The sequence below is a fragment of the Carcharodon carcharias genome, chromosome 15 (assembly GCF_017639515.1).
Source record: "Carcharodon carcharias isolate sCarCar2 chromosome 15, sCarCar2.pri, whole genome shotgun sequence".
Lineage (NCBI taxonomy): Eukaryota > Metazoa > Chordata > Chondrichthyes > Lamniformes > Lamnidae > Carcharodon > Carcharodon carcharias.
Genome location: NC_054481.1, coordinates 19247973 through 19267557, shown reverse-complemented (window position 1 = coordinate 19267557; position 19585 = coordinate 19247973). Strand labels below are relative to the sequence as shown.

Below are 19585 nucleotides of genomic sequence, written 5' to 3'. Positions count from 1 at the left end.
AGAAAAGCAGTCAAAAACTTCTCCAGTTTTACTTTCTTGGCCGATGCTTGTAAAACCTTGGCTGCTATCAGTGCTTAAGTGTGTGCATGTAGACAAGTAATGCAGGCAACCATTAGACATGAGAAGTTGCAAAGTGTGGCAGAAATCTTGTCCAAAAATGTTGCTGTGGTTAACGCATTCTTGCCAAATGTTTCAATTTATTTTTTAAAAAGGGACAAGCTTTTGTAGGATGTAACTTTTTAAAGATTACATTGCAAACAGTCATCAGTGAGCATTGCTTCAGCTGAACAATAATGTTCCTTGTTCCCTGCAGGCAGTTTAAATTGTGGTCTTTTACTCTCTGATGTTCATGAAATACTTATTGCATCCAAGACTAGTGTATTGCAAAGACCAAGACTTAGTTTGGATGTGGCCAACTTCTCCTTAATGAAACTCCATGCTCTTCCTTTTGTGAGCAACTATTTATTAACCGATCCATCCACCCCTCCAAGTGAAAAACCATTTCCAGCATTTATATCATTTCCCTAGGGGTGGGAGTTCTGCTGAAGTTATAGCCCCTGAGTAACTTCAGAACCACTGGGGTTGACGACTTTGGGTGAGAGTGAGTTGACTTTGTGTGAGAGTGAGTCAACAGCCTGCTTTGCATCTCTCCTCTTTATTTCCATTAGTTTGGTAAGGAACCAGAGAGGCATTGTTACTTATGGAACTGTACCTGCCACAGATCACTCTTCAGGAAAGGAAGGGGAGCCTTTCATTTTTAAAAAGGTGTCTAAAGCTGCATACATATAAAAGATGAGGGTTGAGGCAGTGACAGCTCTTACATTGTTACAAGCAATGACTTCTTGTCTGTCATAAAATACATTCGATTAGCAGATTCATACTTAAGCATTGTGTGAGATGCTATATTGAAATATTTAAGTGGATGTCTCCTTGCAATATTGTTGGCAACTATTTCTAGTGTACAGAGAATTCAAAACATTATAGCTGGAGTCAGAGTTCTAAGTAACAGTTCAAGTAATTTATTTATCTTTCGCCACCTTATTAAATTTCAGGAGATAACCCTAAGTTTCTAAGCAAAACACTGCTTATATGTATTGCAGCATTCCAGTGTTTCACTTTAGAAATTGCCTAAATGTTGATAAGTGCATTTGCAAAATCCAAAGAGAAATTTTAAGAGGTCAGTAAATTGTCAAAAGAAATTAAGTCAAACTCGCCTGTATCCAATGTCAAATTATCATATGAACAACCTGATCACATTTCTGAAGGAAGATAATGGTCATCTTGGTTCTGAATGGTAATATTAACTAGAGTTTTCAATGTAATACAGTTCAATGCAGATCAGTAACCATTTTAAAGCATAAGGTTGGGCTCTGAGTTCTTCCAGATGTCCAGCTACGACCAAGACACCACAAGGCTTAAATTCCAAGAGGAAGAAGATCAACGTTTCAACCCTAAAGCAGCCTGACTGAAGAGAGAAATTCCAAGTGCAGCTAGCAACCAATCTGGAAAATCTTCACACGTCCAACTCCATTCCAGAACAGTAGGATCAAATGGAGTCAGCTGTAGAAGACTCCTGTGGCAAGACCATTGGGTTCGAGCATCAACATCACTAGGACTAGTCAATGAAAATGACGCTGAAGTATGTGACCTAGAACAAAAAAAGAGCAGCCTTCATTGCCTGGCAGAACAACCCATGGCTGCAAGTCAGCAGCTCAAGGCTAATGCCCAAAGGCAGATCCAGAAGATAAAGAAAATGTGGGAAGAGAAACTGAGAGATCCAACAATATGCTGAGCATCATAGTATGCAAAGCTTTTTTGAAGCCGTGAGGGTAAAATGGACAAAATCTCCTTCACTCACAGGATGGCATTTCTTGTCTTAAGGATGACAATGCCATCCCTCAAAACTAGAAAAAACATTTTCAACAACTCAACTGAATCCATAGTGGCAGCTGATACTCACTCTCTAGGCTATCTCCTAGTACCCTGTGGTAGAATCCATGGGTGAACTACTGTGGATGGAGAGCTGCAACAAGCAATCAAACCGGATGCAAAACCATAGAGCCTGTGACCCTGATGGTATTCCAGCGGAGGTCTTCAAAGCTAGTGGGCTTTTGCTCCCATTAAGACTTCATGCATTCATCCTACAGATTTGGGCAGAAAAAGATCTTCCCTCTGATTTCAAGGCTGCAGCAGTTGTAACTATCTTCAAGAAGTGAGATAAATCATGCTGTCCAGAGCAGTGAAAATCCTGACCCAGATTCTCCTGTGGTGAGGAAATCCTCCCAGAGACACAGATACAGTGTGGCTTTAGACCTTTCAGAGGAACCTCTGACATGGCCTTTGTTACCAGACAAATCCAAGAAAAATGTCAAGAACAACACTAGGAACTCATCATTGCATTTACCAACTTGACCAAAGCATTTGACTTAGTAAATCATGAGGCTGTGATGAACATGTTCCAGAGAGTTGGACCTCCAAGAAACTTCTTCACAGTTCTGCAATTACTTTATCATGATATGACTGCAAATGTCTTGAGTGGGAGATCTGAAATGGGCAGCTTCAAAATCCAGATTGATGGCAAGCAAGGCTGTGAGATAGTCCCAAGCTACCTGACAGTGGCTATTGGCCTGATCAAAGTTCAACTGCGCTCTGGTGTCAGTGCTAAATACTGCCTGGGTGGGAAACTCTTCAACATCAGCCGCCTCCATGCTAAAACTAAACTGGCCACCACAGATGTACATGATCTATAGTTTTTGAATGGCTGCAGTATTGTTGCCCACTTTGCACCAGATTTGCAGGCCACTCATGATCTCATCCTGCATATAAGAAACTCGGCCTGTCCTTCAATTTTGCTAAAATAAAACTCTCATCAACCTACAGTTGGTCAGCCAAATATATATATATGTCAAGGGAGAAACTCTGGAATATGTTGAGCATTTCCCATACCTTGGCAGCCACCTCTCTAAAAAGGCTACCATTGACGAGATCCAACACCAGATCAGTGCCAGCTCAGCCTCCTTAAAAACAATGGCATCAAGTGTTTGACAACAAATCTCAACAAAAGTCCTAGTGTACAGAGCAGTTGTCATTGTCATGTTCCTGTACTGCAGTGAGACCTGGAGTGTGTATCAGTGAAGCATAAGAGTGGTAGAGAAATTCCATCAGCAATACCTCCACCTCATCCTCTGGATTCAATGGGACAAATGTCAAACAAACGTGAAGCGTACGGGTAAAACACCTGCAAAATTAACTTTGGTATATTGGATACTCTGTCCAGATGGCCAAAAAGCATCCCCCCCCCCGCCAGGTCATGTTGTCGCAACACTCAAATGGCCACTTCCGGAGAGGACAAAGAAAACCCCTCAAAGACATTCAGAAACTCTCCTTGAATCATGACAGCTTTGATATTAATGACTGGAAGGAGCTTGCTACCAATCATTCAAAAAGGCGACAACTTGTCCATTGAGCTACATCACGCTTTCAGTCACAACATCTTGATGAGGCAGAGCCAGCAGCAGAGAAGGAAAGAAAAGGAAGCAAATCCTGCACTCAGGATCCCACTACCTCGTGGGACATCTTGCCTCATGTGCCCAAAGATCTGTTGATTTGAGAATTGGCCTATTCCATCACATGAAGACTCATGGCAGAAACCTGCAATCCTGAGTAGCTGTCATCCTCGAATCAGGCGACAGCCGCTGCTGCCACTGACTGCTCAGGTCAGTGATGCTTTCAATTTTCCTGTCTGATGATCAGATGCTTCTTGGCATCTTGTATCCTGTCTAGGAGGTAGATCTTGACTTTAGACAACAGTCTAAAGTAGGTGTTAGCAAGTCAGCTATATATCTCTTGCAATCTTTTATTTCCAGTGAAGACAATAATCTTGATGTTATTCAGGCTGCTGCCTCGCTAACACCCATTTTAATCCATCACACAGTCTAGGTCTACCCCTGTGTTTTGTATTGGAGACTTTCTTTAGTCCTTCTTTGGAACTCCCTTAACCCACACTCCGCCCCATCTTCCCTTGCCCGAACAAACTACAAGCTTTTAAAAGCCAAATTTTGTGTCATCTGATTACTATTTTTTGATCTATCATCTCTGGAGGCAAAAAGAAGGCTGAAGGACTGACCACCCTTTAAAATTATGAACAGTTTTGATAGAGTAGACACTGGTGTTTTCACTTGTTTGGAAGAGCAAAACTATAAGTCATAAAGATAATATAGTCACCAAGAAATCAAATATGGAATTCAAAAGAAATTTGGAAACAAAGAATGGCTTCTTTCTGTACTGTTTGACCTATTTGTGCCCAGGCTGGTCCTCCGCAATACCAACTCACCTTAACCCACTCCCCCGGCTTTTCCCGATAGCATTTTTTTCCCAATGGATAATTATACAATTCTTTCTTGAAAGCCATGATTGAAACTGCCTCCACCCCACTCTCCGGCAATGCATTTCAGATCCTAATTACTTACTGCGTAAAAATTTTTTTCTTTTGCTGGAGAATGGTGACAATGTGGAATTTGCTACCACAGGGAGTAGCTGAGGCAAATACATTTTAAGGGGAAGGGGGATAGAGGGTTATGCTGATAGTTAGGTGAAGAAGGATGTGAGGAGGCTCAAGTGGAATATAAATTCTGGCTTGGACTGGTTGGGCTGAATGTTCTGTTTCTGTACTTGATATTCTGTGTTACAAATATAAGATTTTATGAGGTGGCTATGTTTTAAACTGCCTTTTTCATTCAAGGTAAAATAGAGTAATAGAAGGGAACATATCACCTGTTACTAGTTTTGCCTGACGATAAGTCTGTGTAGCTTGGTTACCCTGGGGACAGGGGCCCAAGTTGAGTGCTATTGAAATCCACATGCCAGGTTTAACACCTGAAAATAAAGGATAGAGCAGCAGGCTTTGCCATGGGTAGACTTTCAGGTTGTCTGACCATCTGATTTTTAAAAAGCCTGGACACCGAGGGAGAGAGAAAGACAGGAAAACAACAGCTTATGTGAGCAGCAGGGAAAAGGCTGTTCTGTTGGCTGCCAGGCAGAATGTTGGTGAAAGCTTGTCTGCTGGTTGAAGAGATGGAACCTGCAGAGTTTTAAGGACACTGGAAGATTTGCCATGATGTGGCCAGGAGCAGGAATCACTGAAGTGGGCCTTGCTTTGGAAGTCAGTTCAGAGAATTTGAGAAGACCAATGGAAGGGACATTACGACTCAGTGAAATGGGGAAAAGTGAGCCCATTGGAAGCTGGGAGTAACTGTGGGCTAGTTCCTGTAAGGACTATAAGAGAGTGCAGCATAATGTATAAATGTGTCATGGGATTATCGGTCATGTTAAACTAATGAGGGATATCTTTTCTGTAGTTTAGAGTATTAGTTCCCTACTAAGTAACTACTAAGTTCCCAACTAAACTGTTGATTTTAATTTGTTACAAGATTTCAGGTTTTAAGACTTTTACTGTATGATCCTTTGCGTCAGTCACTGGGGCTTCAAATCTCTTGTTGGCCTCTAAGCGAATCATAACAAATGTAATTCTCTCCTACTGTGTTCAGCCTTGGTTGTGTACGTCACCTTAGGTCATAGTCTGTCAATAAGGCTCCTCAATTGAAAAATAAAGCTTTATTGTTATATCTTTTCATTGTAATGTAACATTAATATATACAGTTTGCTCAATCTTAGTATTGTATACCAAGCTCTACTGGTTAAGGAATTGAATGGGAATCAGTCAAATGATCAGATTATTGACTCTGCTTTGAAATATCTGTAGTTTTTCACAGGGTCCAAGTTATATTGCAAGAGTGATTTAATGATCTGTAGTGTATTGAAGATTAGAATCAAGGCTGTATCACCGATAAAGGTACAATGAAGTAACCAGGGATCAGATGTCTTCACTTTGTAGATGATTAGAGCTATCAGTTTTGCAATAGTTGGTCATTTCACCATAAAATTGAGGAGGATTTTGTTGCATTCAAATGTAATTTACACATCATTCAGTTGGCACAAATCAGTTCAAAGGGTAACACACATCCAAAGAGAAACACTGCTAGGAATCCTTAACTGGACTTTTGAAAGAGGAGCAGTCAAACCTGTCTCCAACGCCAAATTACTCAAGGTACTTACAATCAACTTGATCATATTCCTCCGAGGGACTGATATTCATATATACATGCTCTGTGCAAATGAATGTAATGGTGTTTAGATAACCTCACTTTCTGGCACTTTGCACAAATCTTAATGGAAAGAAAGGCTTCCATCAGCTGAATGTGACAACTCCTTCAGAGGCCAAGGTTCCTGTTGCATGACTGTAGGAAGAGAAATCGGAACGCCTTAGCTGCGATTGGGCATTCTGAACATTCCAGTTTCAAGAAATGCTGCTTTTCACTTGAATTCAGCATCTGCAATTGGACGGGTTTGTTACCTGATTGGAGGCAGTGCATCTCAAAATATACATCTTGCCCTTCTCCTGATTATAGCTTCTGCCAACCAGCCACAGAGCAATGTTCACAGTGCTCAGATAGAAACCTGCATCTCGCCTGGCTAGAGGAAGTACAATAGACAATAGTAAAAGACTTGCATTTATATAGAGCCTTTCGTGACCTGCAGAATTCCCAAAGCACTCTACAGCCAATGAAGTACTTCTGAAGTGTGGATACTGCTGTAGCAAACACAGCAACCCAAGGAGAGGAGGAGGCGGAAGAAAAGATAATATAAATGACACTAGTGTTGCTAGTTCAGTGTTGTTTGTCACAGTTCTTTCTATAGTGCTGAATTGCTGGAGATACTGTAGCTAAAACTAACTCTTGAAAATTTTTCATGGTCAATTTTGAAACAATTTGGTTTCCTCAATGAGAAGGTTTGAAGTGTATTGCCAGTTCCTGTGCTTTGATATAATAATACCACTTACAGCAAAGGCCCGTATTTTTGTTTTACCAATGTGTTTCTAAATTATTTCTTACTTTCCAATTTCTTTGGCTCACTGGGCTGCAGGTTCTTGGGCACCTGGTCTTTTCTGGTGTCTCCACACGACTGCTTGTTGCTTGAGTGCAAGTCATGACAAAGAGACTAGAGAGGTTAATGGACTGTGAGAGGACATCGTTTATCCTGTCCAAAACCTGTAGAGGCTGTGAGAACCTAAGCTGATTAGGTCTTCCCAAACTGGGATGATGGAGCCAATTGTGTCATCCTGCTACTGCTCCATTTCAGATCAGTTAACTAAGCACAGACTAGGAATCCATATGGCTGATGCGTAGAGGAAGTGGATTTAGTCCTCACCAGTAGTGTGAAACAGGCTCGTAGTGAATTGTCAGTTCATTTTACAACATAAGAATTTTCCTTCTAATTGGTCTTAACTCAAAATAATTATAGTGCGGTACAAAATATGGTGTCCGTTCACTATGATGCCATTTCACCCTATAGGCAAATGCCAGTTTCACCCCCAGAGACTTTCTGAGCTTTCAGGATGGCTGCAATAAGCTGTACAAATGTTCTAATCAAAACACGCCTCATTTGGATGAGAGGTTAAACCTAGGCCCCTCTTGCCCTCGCAGGTGCTTGTTAAAGGTGCCTGACACCAGTTTGAAGAAGGGGGAGTTCTCCATGGTATCCTAGCCATTGTTTGCTTCGCATCCAAAATCACTCAAAAATAACCTGGTAATTATCACGTTACTGCTAGTTGGATCTTTCTGTGAAAAAGTTGGCTGCCGTGATACTGATATTACAATGGTGATTACACTTCAAAAGTAAAGCTTGGCTATAGAGCATTTTGAGACATTCTGAGGTTGTGAAAGATAACATATAAATGCAAGATCGTTCTTTCTTTTAACAAATATAAATGCTGGATTTGTACGAAGCTGCTGATGCTGGCCCTACCCAAATCCTACTCCTGTCTCCAGTTCTTGCTGAACCCTCTTTTGGTCTGGCTATGTCTTCTCTGTCATTCTGGTTTGTGGTTCTTCAAAGAAAATGTAAAATACAAGAATGTGATTCATCAGAGGTATGTGGGTGGGGCACAGCAGTAACAACAGGGTACATTACTTTCTCTGTTTAATAGAAAATTTGTAGATGGAAAATTATTAATGCTGCTGGAGTGAAAAATAGCTAGTGTTGTCAGGCATGCCTGATGGAGACCATGACTGTGCAAGGAATTGGCTGTAACTCTGATGAATCTTATACGTTATAGAGTTAAATGTTCCATACTTGAATATAATGACTATCCACAGGAAATGACTCTCTCTATGATTTTGTACACTTAACCAAATTATCAACTCATCAGTAGACTATACAAAGACATTCTCATCACTCGTGGACTACTTAAAACTGTAGTTTACACAATATCAAATCGTCGACCCTACATCCTCTTTAATACACATGGAACCATTTTGAAAATTTCATTGCAGTTTTCCATAAAATTGCTGCCCTGAGAGATTTTGAGGATCCTCAGCTCTATGGTCATTTTCTTTCATTAAGTGGCACAGAACTGCCTGGGCATTAGCAAAGTATTTTTTAAAAGAGATGTGGTAGATTATATTATAATTGGAAACTATTGCTTGAGCTGGTCCATAAAAAGTCTGAAGTCTTCTTTCTTTTCAGAGTGTCAAATGTACCAGACCTCTTGTTACTGGAACTACCTAAGCCATGTTAGTCTGTTCTGTTATATAACTTACAAGCTCATTGGTCGGGTTCTTTATTCAAATTTGACATAGAAGTTTGCAATGGTTTTCAATTGGGGCAAATATGAATTCAAAGAAACAATTTTGGTGATTACAGAGATCCCTTTGTTTAGGAAATGTGATAGAAAGAGAATTCCATCTACACCAAGAAATCAGACCAGAATTTTTGACAAACAGTATGAGCGGCAGGGCAGCTGCTGTGACCTCCTCATGAACTCATCCCAATTCGTGACACGTGTCATTAGAATTATAGGAGTGGGACAGAGCCTCCACCCTGCAGCACGACTGGAATCTTGGAGGCGTACCTGGCTTCTCTGTGGGGCGGCGGCAGGGTGGGGGGGGGTGTTGGTGAGGATGGAGGTGGTGAGGATGGAGGTACTGGGATGCAAGTGAAAAGATTAAAGTCAAAAATGTTTTTTTCTCCACCCTTCTACTGACAGGTGGGCACTGAGGCCAATTGTGTGCGTCCTGACCCATCTGCTATCAGCTAGCAGAACACAGGAATCAAAAATGAGACTTTCTGCCATAGTCGGTGGATTTTCTTGCTGGATCACCAACAGCATTGACTCTCCCCTTGTATCACAGGATTTCCAACTAGTGCAAGTTGTTCGAAATGCTATGATCATCCTACGTTGTTACCAGTACCTAATACATATCTAATAGTGGCCCAGGAGATGCAGAATTAGATACCCAATAAGGCAAAGGTGCTATCTAATAATTAGAGCGAGTGAGTTGGTATAGCATGGACACTAATAGATCCACAGAAATTCCATATTTACCTCATATATCGCCGTTCCTTCACTCACAGGGTCGAAATCCTGAAACTTCCTCCCTAACAGCACTGTGGGTGTATCTACGCCACATGGACTGCAGCAGTTCAAGAAGGCAGTTCATCACTACCTTCTCAAAGGCAATTAGCGATGTGCAATAAATATTCATCTAGCCAGTGACACCCACATCCCATGAACGAATATTTAAAAAATTAACTAGTCCCTTTTATGACCTCAGGACATCCCGAAGTGTCTTACAGACAATGAAGTGTTTTTGAAGTGTAGTCACTGTTGCAATGCAGCTACCAGTAAGCTTCCCACAAACAAGGATATAAATGAGCAAATTGTCGCTTCTTCAGTGATGCTGTTTGAGTGATAAATATTGGCCAGGGCTTCTGGGGAGAACTCTCTTGCTGTTCTTCGAATAGTGCATTCGCAGCGTCAGCCTAGATTACATGCTCAAGTCTCTGCATTGGGGCTTCAACCCACAAGCTTGTGCCTCTTATCAAATGAACACAGAAGGACAACTGATAATGATAGTTGGCAAGCTGTCACTGACTGGTTCAGCTGCCCCCTTTCCCCAGGAGCAGATTCAGGGCAGCTTGCAGCCTCGATAGGAAAACTTGCGAAGAAAAGAGAAACATGGAATTTCAAACAATTATATGGCTATTTGAGATTAACAACCACAGGCAATAGAAGTTAATAGAAAATCTAACAATATCTAGTTTCAGCTGATGTGAAACCCATTACCAAACTAATCTTTCATGTGAATAAGATACATAGATCAATTTTTATTGCACAGTGTGTGAAAGCTGTTGCCATTAATCATTTTTTGGCACAGTTATCCGTATGAATATCCAATGTGCAAGTGTACGGGGAAAAGGCAGAGTAATGGCACTAGCTCATAATGCTCATTTGGAGAGCCAGTGCGTACATGATGGGCTGAATGACCTCCTTCTGTGCCCTTAAGATTCTGTGATTCTCTTCCAACAAAGAAAAAGTAAAAGAAACTGTAAGTCCTGTCCAAGTTAAAGTCCCATTCACCTCTTCACTGCTGTGTGTCAGTTGGTAATTTTGCTGTAAACAAACAGCAGCAATTCCACTACACATTCCAGATTTAACATTGAAACTAGGTAGAAATTTTCAACCAAATGAATTAAATGCTGGCGTTCCAGTGGTGGAAATTGCATTTACCCAACTGCTATGACTAGCTTTTGGACTGCCTCCACACCATCCTTTTATATGAGACTGACTTTTTCAATGCAGACTGAAATCATGCCACCAGGGCTAAAAGAACAAGAACCAGCCTTGCCTGGGTGGATGGTGGAATCCTGGGGCTGCATTTTTCTGAAGGCAAACAATTAACAAGTGGCCGCTGGGGCCGATGTCCAATGGAGGACAGCAGCTCACCTCCAAGAGCTACCAACACGAAGGTCCAGCAGCTCAGCAACTTCAGCTGCACCCCACCACCAGCACCTGCTGGGAGGCTGGCAGGTCTTGCTTGACCAGGGTCTCCCCACAAAACAGTGGGCCCACCAGACATGGGCCAAAAGCCTGTGGTTGGGGGGGGGGGGAGTGTTGGTGGGAAGTGGCCCTTAATTGGTCCATTAAGTGGCTCAATTGGCCACCCAGCGAGAAGACTTTGGGCTCCCTTCCCGAATCCTTCCCTCCCCATTTTGCCAGCCCTCCAACTTCCCAGCCCATCTGCAATAGGCTGGGAAAATCCAGCCTGTGGTTTTGATCCTGCTAACCCTAACCTCTGCTCTCTGTCACTGAGCCACACATCAACACAATAAGTATGATAGAAATTTAAAAAAGAAAACATGCATTTAATCCTATTGCACTTTGCAGCCAATTAAGAACCTTTGAAGTGTTGCCACAATTGTAATGAAAGAAATTTGGAAACCAATTTGCACACAGCAGGATCCCACAAACAACAATGAGAAAAATGATCAGATTGTTTGTCTTTTTAGTGTGGTTGGTTGAGGGATCGGCCAGGACCTATCTTGTCCCATCCTCGCTGTTCAGTACTTTCCCAAGCTCTGCTCGATGAGACAGTTATCTTTTGATTTTCCTGGCCTTACTCCTTTATGGAAAAGGCCTTACTTCTGATTCTATCCTACACCAATGTTATGGCTGAGACCTGGATTTCAGTGAGTGAATAATAATGGGCAGGAACCAGTGAATTTCCCTCCATATCACAGCCTGGGAATCAGTGGGAAATCCAACTCTCACACATGATGTGTTTTCCTCTGCTTTGTGATGATGCCATGCTGTCAATTTGTAACTTAAAATTTTAAAATGTGAAGGCAACTTCAGGACATCTTCTACTGTAATCCCAAAAGTTTTAAAAGTTTGCTTTGCACTCGTTGCAGTTATGCCGCAGCCAGTTCCAAAAATCAAGCAATGGGATACTTAACTCAAGGCACTGGTAAATGGAAAGCTGATGTCCAAAAGCTACACTATTCTATTCCAGATTCTGTGTAGCTGCAACACAAAAGCCTCACTGGACTGATATGATATCTGTCACATAACTGATCCTCCAAGCGGTCAGGTGGGCTTTTAAGTAGGAGCCATTGGTCTATTGTTCCAACCAGTCTTAGATGTTCAATGCAAATAATTTCATTTGGAACAGTGGTAATTTGTACCCAATCATGGTATCAGGTCTATGCATAGTGTATTACTGTGCATCAGTGCTGATCGTAACCATTCAATGCCACTTTAAAACGTATTACAAATTGATACCTGAATGTTTATACAACTTCACTTAAAGTAATGTTATTATTTTTGAGAAACTATAGCTCAGTTGCATGCTTTTCTAATCAATATCGTTGTAAAGAGGGTTTGATGAAAATGCTGCCTCAAATTCAATTTTGCTACTTTTATAAATCATATTTGTTTCACTTAAGCAACTGAAATTATGCTCTATCTGTAAAAGCTAATTGTCTCTTTAATAGATGACAGTTTGTATTTACATGAGGGCAAGGAAAGTTTAAACAGAATGAAATCTTGTTGCGGTCAATATTATTGGCCTTTGATCTGCGAACAATCATTAGCTAACTTGTGCAATCATTTGCTATATTCTGTTTGAAAAAGATTTTGATTCCAACAAATCAGAAGACCATGCTCAAAATAATTATTTTATTTAAGTAACATGCAAATAAATATAGATTATCCTCCCAATTTCTTTCAAAACATATGGGAAATAGTGGGCATGCACCAAGCTATCCAATCAAGGGATTCAGATGATGGCCTTGGGCAGGCAGAATTGCTCGAAGGATTTGTTTTGTGAACTCCAGATTGAATTACAGCCTGGAGGACCACTGATATGATGGATTTCATATCAGTTTAATGTCTTTGCATTGTACCTATGCAGAATCTGGAATAGAACAGGGCAACTTTGGGCATCAGCTCCCAGTGTATTTCCATTTACCAGTGCCTTGAGTTAAGCATCCCATTGCTTGATTTTTGGAACTAGCTGTGGCATTAACTACGAGTACAAAGAACACTTTTAAAACTTTGGGATTAAAGTTGAGGATGTTCTGAGGCTGCCTTCACATTTTAAAATGTTTTTAGTTACAAGCTGACAGCATGGCATCATCGCAAAGCAGAGAAAAACACACCACACATGAGTTGGATTTTCCACTGATTCCCAGACAGTGAGTGTTGTTTAACCCTTCCTGCTGTTAGAGTGCTTGGTTTTCTTTAACTCAAGAGCTTTGTTTGTAACTGAAAGTAGTTCCATATGAGGAAGGTCAAATTATATTTATAGTGTGGAACTAACTGTATGAGTTAAATTATCAGAATCATACAGAGAAGAAGGGGGCTATTTGAGCCATCTTACTTGTGCCGATTCTTTGAAAGAATTATCCAATCAGTTAACATCGCCTGTTTTGCACTATCAACCAAAGTCAAAATTACCCCCAAAATCTCTAAGGTAGGAAATTCAGTGCCAATCAAGTCAATTGCCAGTGTCTGCTCAACACCTCCCCAGAGGCAGAGGTGGGTTGACCCATGTAGTTGGCACCACCAGAAGCCTGGATGAAGACTAATTTAGATTTCTGGGTAGAAAGAATGGGTGCTTTGCCAACTCCATACTGCTGTCTTCTCAGGCAATTTGACTAGCTGCTGCCAGTTTGTCTGGTACTGAACAATGCCACAAGAGATCTATTAGTTTTACCAGTTCCAGTAACCTTCGTCTGGTGGTAGTTTCACTCTGAGGCAGAAGGTAGTAGGTTCAAGCTTCACTTCAAAAGCTTGAGCATAAAATGAAGGCTGGCCACTTCAGTGAGAGCTGCCATCTTTCAGCTGAGATGTTAAATTGAGAGCCCCTTCTAGCCTCACAGGCAGATGTAAAAGATCCCAGGGCATTGCTAAAAAAAGAGCAAGGGAATTTTGTTAACTATTTTTGTTCACCAAACGTATTAAGTGATATGGAGCGAAGGTTGGTATATGGAGTTAGGTTGCAGGTCAGCCATGATCTATTGAATGGCAGAACAGGCACAAAGGACTAAGCGGCCTACTCCTATTTCTATGTTCTAATGTGTCCTGGTTAACATTAATCTCTCAGCCATCACCACTGAAACAAATGATCTGATCATTTATCTCATTGCTGTTTGTTGGAGTTAGCTGTGTCCAAACTGGCTGCTATCTTTGCTTTAACAGTATAGCAGTGACTACACTTCAAAAGTACTTCAATGGCTGTGAAGTGTTTTCAAATGTTCAGAGGTCAAGAAAGGTGATATATAAATACAGGTTCTTTCTATTATTCTTGTATAATAATTAAAGCGCTTCCCAGACAGTGAGTATTGTTGGACTGTTCTCTGTGGTCCATTTTCTTTGACATGCAAGCATGTGAAAAACAAGTATCAATTGACTATTCAACTATTAGGGCTCTCACATTTAAGATAGCTCCGCATTCATTCCCAAAACATGTGCATGCACAGATACATGCTTCTTTCAGGGCTGCTGAATAACGATTAGGGTTGATCATTCTGACAAATTTCATCTCTAAACCAGGTATGCTGAGTTATGGTCTTGAACACACTAAACTCTTAAATTGCAAATACCACAGCATTTCAAAATATTCTGTTATATATGAAGAAAAGTAGGAAAGAACGTTATCTATACTATGTCTTGAATTTCATATAAAAAAACTAATAACTTCATGAATAAGAACATTTGTACATACAGGGCCATCATATAGAATTAAAGATAGACCCTAAATAATAAAGGATATGGTGTCATAGGAGATTAGTAGAAAAAAAGTTGGATATTGTGCATTTTATGTTGTATCAAAGTACCAGAACTTTTCTAAAAAAAAATACCTTTTCCACTAATCATTTATACAAAAAGCTTACTTTCTTTTGTCACTTTTTTATGGCACATTTTCATTATAAATTCCAATGGTAACAGCCTATGTAAACTTGTCATGCTGTAATTCTACCTTCCCACCAGTGGTGGCACCATAATGCTTCAGTTTTGGTATCTCACAACTCCTAACCCTGTATTGCAGAGATATTCCTGTGCTCCAATCAACTTTTCTTCTCAGCTTCCTCAATTTTGCTATTTAATTATCCAAATAATAATATTAAATAGGACACAACAATAAACTGGAGACTGAATTACACGTGCACACTGTGGTCCAGTTAAGCTGTCTAACCCCACTTCACATGGAGGCTAAAATTGGTCTCAACTCCCTTTGTCTCTGATAGTAATACCATTGCTTCTTAAATATTAAGTGTACCTGTTTTAGTGTTAAAAAACTTGATGTGCATCGGTTACAATTCAAGTACAATAATTTCTGTCTTACATCCAATCATCATGCAATGAAAAGGCAAAGAAAGCCAATTATTCATGGCTGGTTCCTTTTAACATGCCATAGTTCATAACAGCTCCAAATTTATAAAGAAACTTCTTCAGCAACAGGAAATATCCTTTAGAATCCTAGAATAGGAGGCCATTCACCCATCTTTAGTTGACCTCAGGATATACCCAACAGCAATTTGTGTAAAATTGACCTCTAAAATATGAAAAAACAATGTGTGCATTTAGTAATTAAACCTTTGGGTCTTAAAGGGATCAACTTGTTTTATGCCGCTCCACCTGAGCAGCAGAATAACAGAGTTATATGGCATAATTGTTCTTAAAAACTTAATATCTTCCAATCTGCCAAAAGCAACACCATGAGTGCATCAAAAGTATATGTGCGTTTCTCAATGAGCATGAATGGTTTCATTAAACTCCAAACTACTTATAAAAAGTTTATTGCTATGTGGAGATTTATATATTTATTGTGCCTACATATTAATAAATACACATGACAGCTTGGTCTGCCCTGGTTTGTACAGAGACTCTTACTCTTATTCTAAAGCTCTGTGAACTGTTGTGGTAACTTTGGTTTTAATAATTATCCAATAAACGTTGCCATGAGTATTTCATTCTATGAATATTTTCCAGTACATTTGTTTTGAATGTGCTTTCATATATGTAATATGTCTCTGCTGTGTCACTTTTCATATATAACCTGCTTTGTTATCATCATTTTATGCATGAATTTTCTACTCCTATGCTTGTTTATATATATATATATGTATATCCTGCAGTTATTTCATTTGTGACATTTTCTTTAGTATTATTTTGCCTGTCATCACTTACTGCTGTTTGTATTTTATTCATTGTACCTGCTTGTGTAGCCATTTCTCTCATTCTGTCTGTACCTCATTTTATCACTTGCATTGTCTGATCTTTCTGCTGCTCTCGCTTTATCTGTTGTTTTTTGGTTTCCTCTCCCTGATTATCTCCATGTCCTGCCTATCCTCTCTGTGCTTATTTCATCATCTTTCTTTGCTACCTTTGTTGTGCTATTATCTAATTGTTCTATTTGCTGCTGCCCTATGCACTGTAAAAGTCTTCAGTCAGTGCAAGGACTAGGACCAGGAACACAAAACTTAGTCTTTTTATTTTGGGAAGGCTATGGAAGTTTTGTTTTCTAATTACTGTGCTAAAATGCCTAATAAATAGACATAAGCATATTCAGTGATTGTAACCTAGTATTAAATAAAAGTGTACTCAAACAAAATGGCAACAGTAAATTTGGGACCAAGTCTTTGACTTCATTCTGCTTAAAGACATTAATCTGTGAATGTTGCCATTCAGAATCTATATTCCGGGTATCCGGGGAAACAATTAAACAGTCTCCACCTTATTTAAAATGAAAATGCCTGGACAACTTTATTTTTGTCTATGACTAGTACTTCAGGGAATCCCATCCATCTTATTAGAGCATAAAATGACACAATGCCACTTTGACCAATCATGCTGATACATGGGTGGCTGTGATGTCAGGTGTGAGAGTTTCCTATCCAATCAAAATGCACCGCAAAATAATTCCATTGATGAAGCAAATGGTCATAGTTAAATGGCATCTAAGGCATGGAAGCAGGCTATTTAGCCTACTTGGTCTGTTTCAGCATTTATGCTCCATATTTATGTTTTGCATTTAAGATTTTCTTGGACAAAATCAGAATAAGCCATGCCCTATCTCTCAGAGGGATGCTCAATCCTGCTAATCTATCGGCAAACTGAATTTGACAAAATAGTCAAGAGGTAGGCAAGATGTAGGATTTTCCACAGGTCAATTGAAACCTGTACAGTGCTTCCCATTCTCAATATCCCACTACAATAGATAGAGTACATTATTAATTTTAATTACATTCACTGATGGAACTTAAGTCTCTCTGATCCTCCAAAGTTCTCAAACATTACTGATACAATCAAACTTTGCAGGAACAATATGGAAACCTTCCCATTAAAGCTAGTGATCAGTTAATACCTTGCAACATGTTAACCTATTTTTGGAATCAGCCTTAACCCTCTAAATCAAATCTGAACACAAAGCAGTTACAAACATCATCACTAAATAACAAATAGAATACTGAGCAATGGTGACAATACAACTATGAAACCAGTACAAATGGCAGGCACACCTTCTCAGAGAAAACTTAAGTCAAAAATAAATTGAACCTTCCTAATCAAATTGAAGGAAACCTTAGTGTTAGCACAGGACAGAGAATAGAGAGATGCTACTGTGACCTTACTTGCACAGTCATGTGATCAACTGTTACCTTTATATTTTTAGAATACTAACATTTTATGATAAACATGTTGTTTATTTGAGAGACAATTAAAAAAAGACAATTTAAAAAATTGAGTACCTAATTACACTGAGTTGGGAAAATTGTTGTAATTTTTGACAGTCTGTTGCAACAGTCTATTGACTAAAAAGCTGGATACTGGCTGCTGATAGTGAGACTCTTAAATAACATTCCCTCACAATATTCCATCAAATATATATGCAACAAGGCAAGTAAAATGATGTCAGCTCTATTTGTCTATACACTGCCACTCAGATGTTTTAGATTGTATGTGGTTTAAAGATGTTAACCATTTCCAATTACTGATAAGCACATTCTCCTTCACATTTTATCAAACGAGCTCAGTTTTGGCATACAGCTTTATGTAACACAGTAAGACAATCATTGCATTTAATGCAACTGAATTGAGAGGGCAGTTCAAAACAAATTATTCAATGAAAACAGAACAGAGAGAGAAAGAGAAGAAAGGCTGGCTATAACCCTTTTCAGACCCACTCAGAGTACAGCATTGGCAGTCAAAATCAGCATGGGTTTGCAGTGTCTATTAATCCTATTTACTGACAAGTTAATCGATTCCCAAGTGCAAAGGTCACTGCAAACTAGACTGGCATTGTTTGCAGACTGTGTCTAGGAGCCTTTGCCTGAAAATTATGCTTTGATTTCTGTTCATATTGGTTTTTAAAAAAAGAACATTTACAAAGTCTAGTTATTCTTTTGATATGTACAACAATATTTCAGCCCTGCTAGGGTTTCTGGTGCAACTAAAAAATAGTTTTGAGGAGCTGGACTTGATGAATTTATCAATCACTTTAGTGTACTTTTCATCAAAACTCATTGATTTCCTGAATTTTTTTTTTAAGTTTTTGCAATAAATCACAAATGAATGCACTATTCTAGACCTCACTGGTTTTAGTTTTATACTTGATTCATCAAGGTGCACCTTTACACACAATATTTTCAAGCAGCTTCTCTCAGGTTGATAAATCATTTTAATTATATCATTAGATAACAGACAACATAATTAACAATAGTCATTTGCAAAATGTACTAACTGTTTTAGTAGGCAACAAGTAGCAGAATTGAAAAGTAGCTGTTGAACTAATGCCAGTTTCTCATTTCACATTTGTTTTTCTGTAAATTCATGGTTTAAGCATTTAATGTCAAATAAATTGTAACATACACCATCTCTCAAACTGAAAAATATATTGAACAATCCATGCAATATTTACCTCAGACTAAAACATCTATTTTAAAGTTTTGTACAAGTTGGCAGAGATGTTGCCTTGCAGTTTGGAACAAACCACAAATTAAATAATATTGAAATATTGGCTCCTAATGCACGTCACTTAGGGTTAAGATGGCAGTAACACTCTACTTTTCAATAAAATGTATGCTTATGTGAAGCATTTAAAATATATTTATTAGAATATTTGGGTCGACTTATACTTTATGAATATGAGCTAATCAACATCAACCTATTTCACTGTTAACACATTTCTTATGAAATTTGCTGGTGACATATAATTTTATTTCTGTTGATGATAGCCTTTCACATCCTTCTGACAACTATTGATAAACTATCTGGGCAGCAGCAGTACTGGGACCCAACCCACTCGGCAGTCGCACAAACACAGTACACCAATTACTCAGGAATATGACCATTTTCCTCGAATTTAGTGCCAGATGGAAAATGTAGAATTAAGAACAAAATTCAGTGACCAAAATAAATCTTAGAAGGAAATAATAAACAATCAGAAGTTTTTTAAAAAAGCTCTATTTATTTTCTGTGTCAAAATTCAATACAATTCTAAAGTAAAAGAAGGCTTATTAAGCAGGACTTCAAAATAACTTTCCACATTATCCTTTTCTATATTGTCTCCATTTGCCTATGGGCTCTCTTGTTCCTCTCTAGGCTGCCACATTTCCAATATTACAACAGGAACTACACTTCAAACGTACTTCACTAGCTGTAAAGCACTTCGAGAGGTTTGGTTGC

The 19585-nt window shown here is 39.2% G+C and overlaps 1 protein-coding gene and 1 long non-coding RNA gene across 15 annotated transcripts in view; one reads left to right on the top strand and one right to left on the bottom strand.

Moving 5' to 3' along the window:
* The window catches only part of eri2 (ERI1 exoribonuclease family member 2), a 106369-nt gene that overhangs the window by 216 nt on the left and 86568 nt on the right, over positions 1-19585 (top strand). The window contains exon 2 of one of the 2 annotated variants that reach the window (XM_041206736.1): positions 1328-3716. The gene's annotated coding sequence lies outside the window, so the exon portion shown is untranslated. Of the gene's footprint in view, positions 1-784; positions 3717-19585 lie in introns of those variants that run through there. The other variant, XM_041206733.1, reaches the window with a different exon arrangement.
* Positions 1-19585, bottom strand: part of LOC121288249 — a 38925-nt gene that overhangs the window by 16163 nt on the left and 3177 nt on the right. Inside the window, exons 2-3 of one of the 13 annotated variants that reach the window (XR_005945346.1) lie at positions 6413-6531; positions 6115-6296 (exon numbers count right to left, since the gene is read on the bottom strand). The exons of 5 other annotated variants lie outside the window; for them this stretch is intronic. This is a non-coding gene — a long non-coding RNA (uncharacterized LOC121288249). Of the gene's footprint in view, positions 1-6114; positions 7946-9442; positions 9504-19585 lie in introns of those variants that run through there. 7 more of the 13 variants (XR_005945348.1, XR_005945340.1, XR_005945344.1 and 4 more) reach the window with 7 other exon arrangements.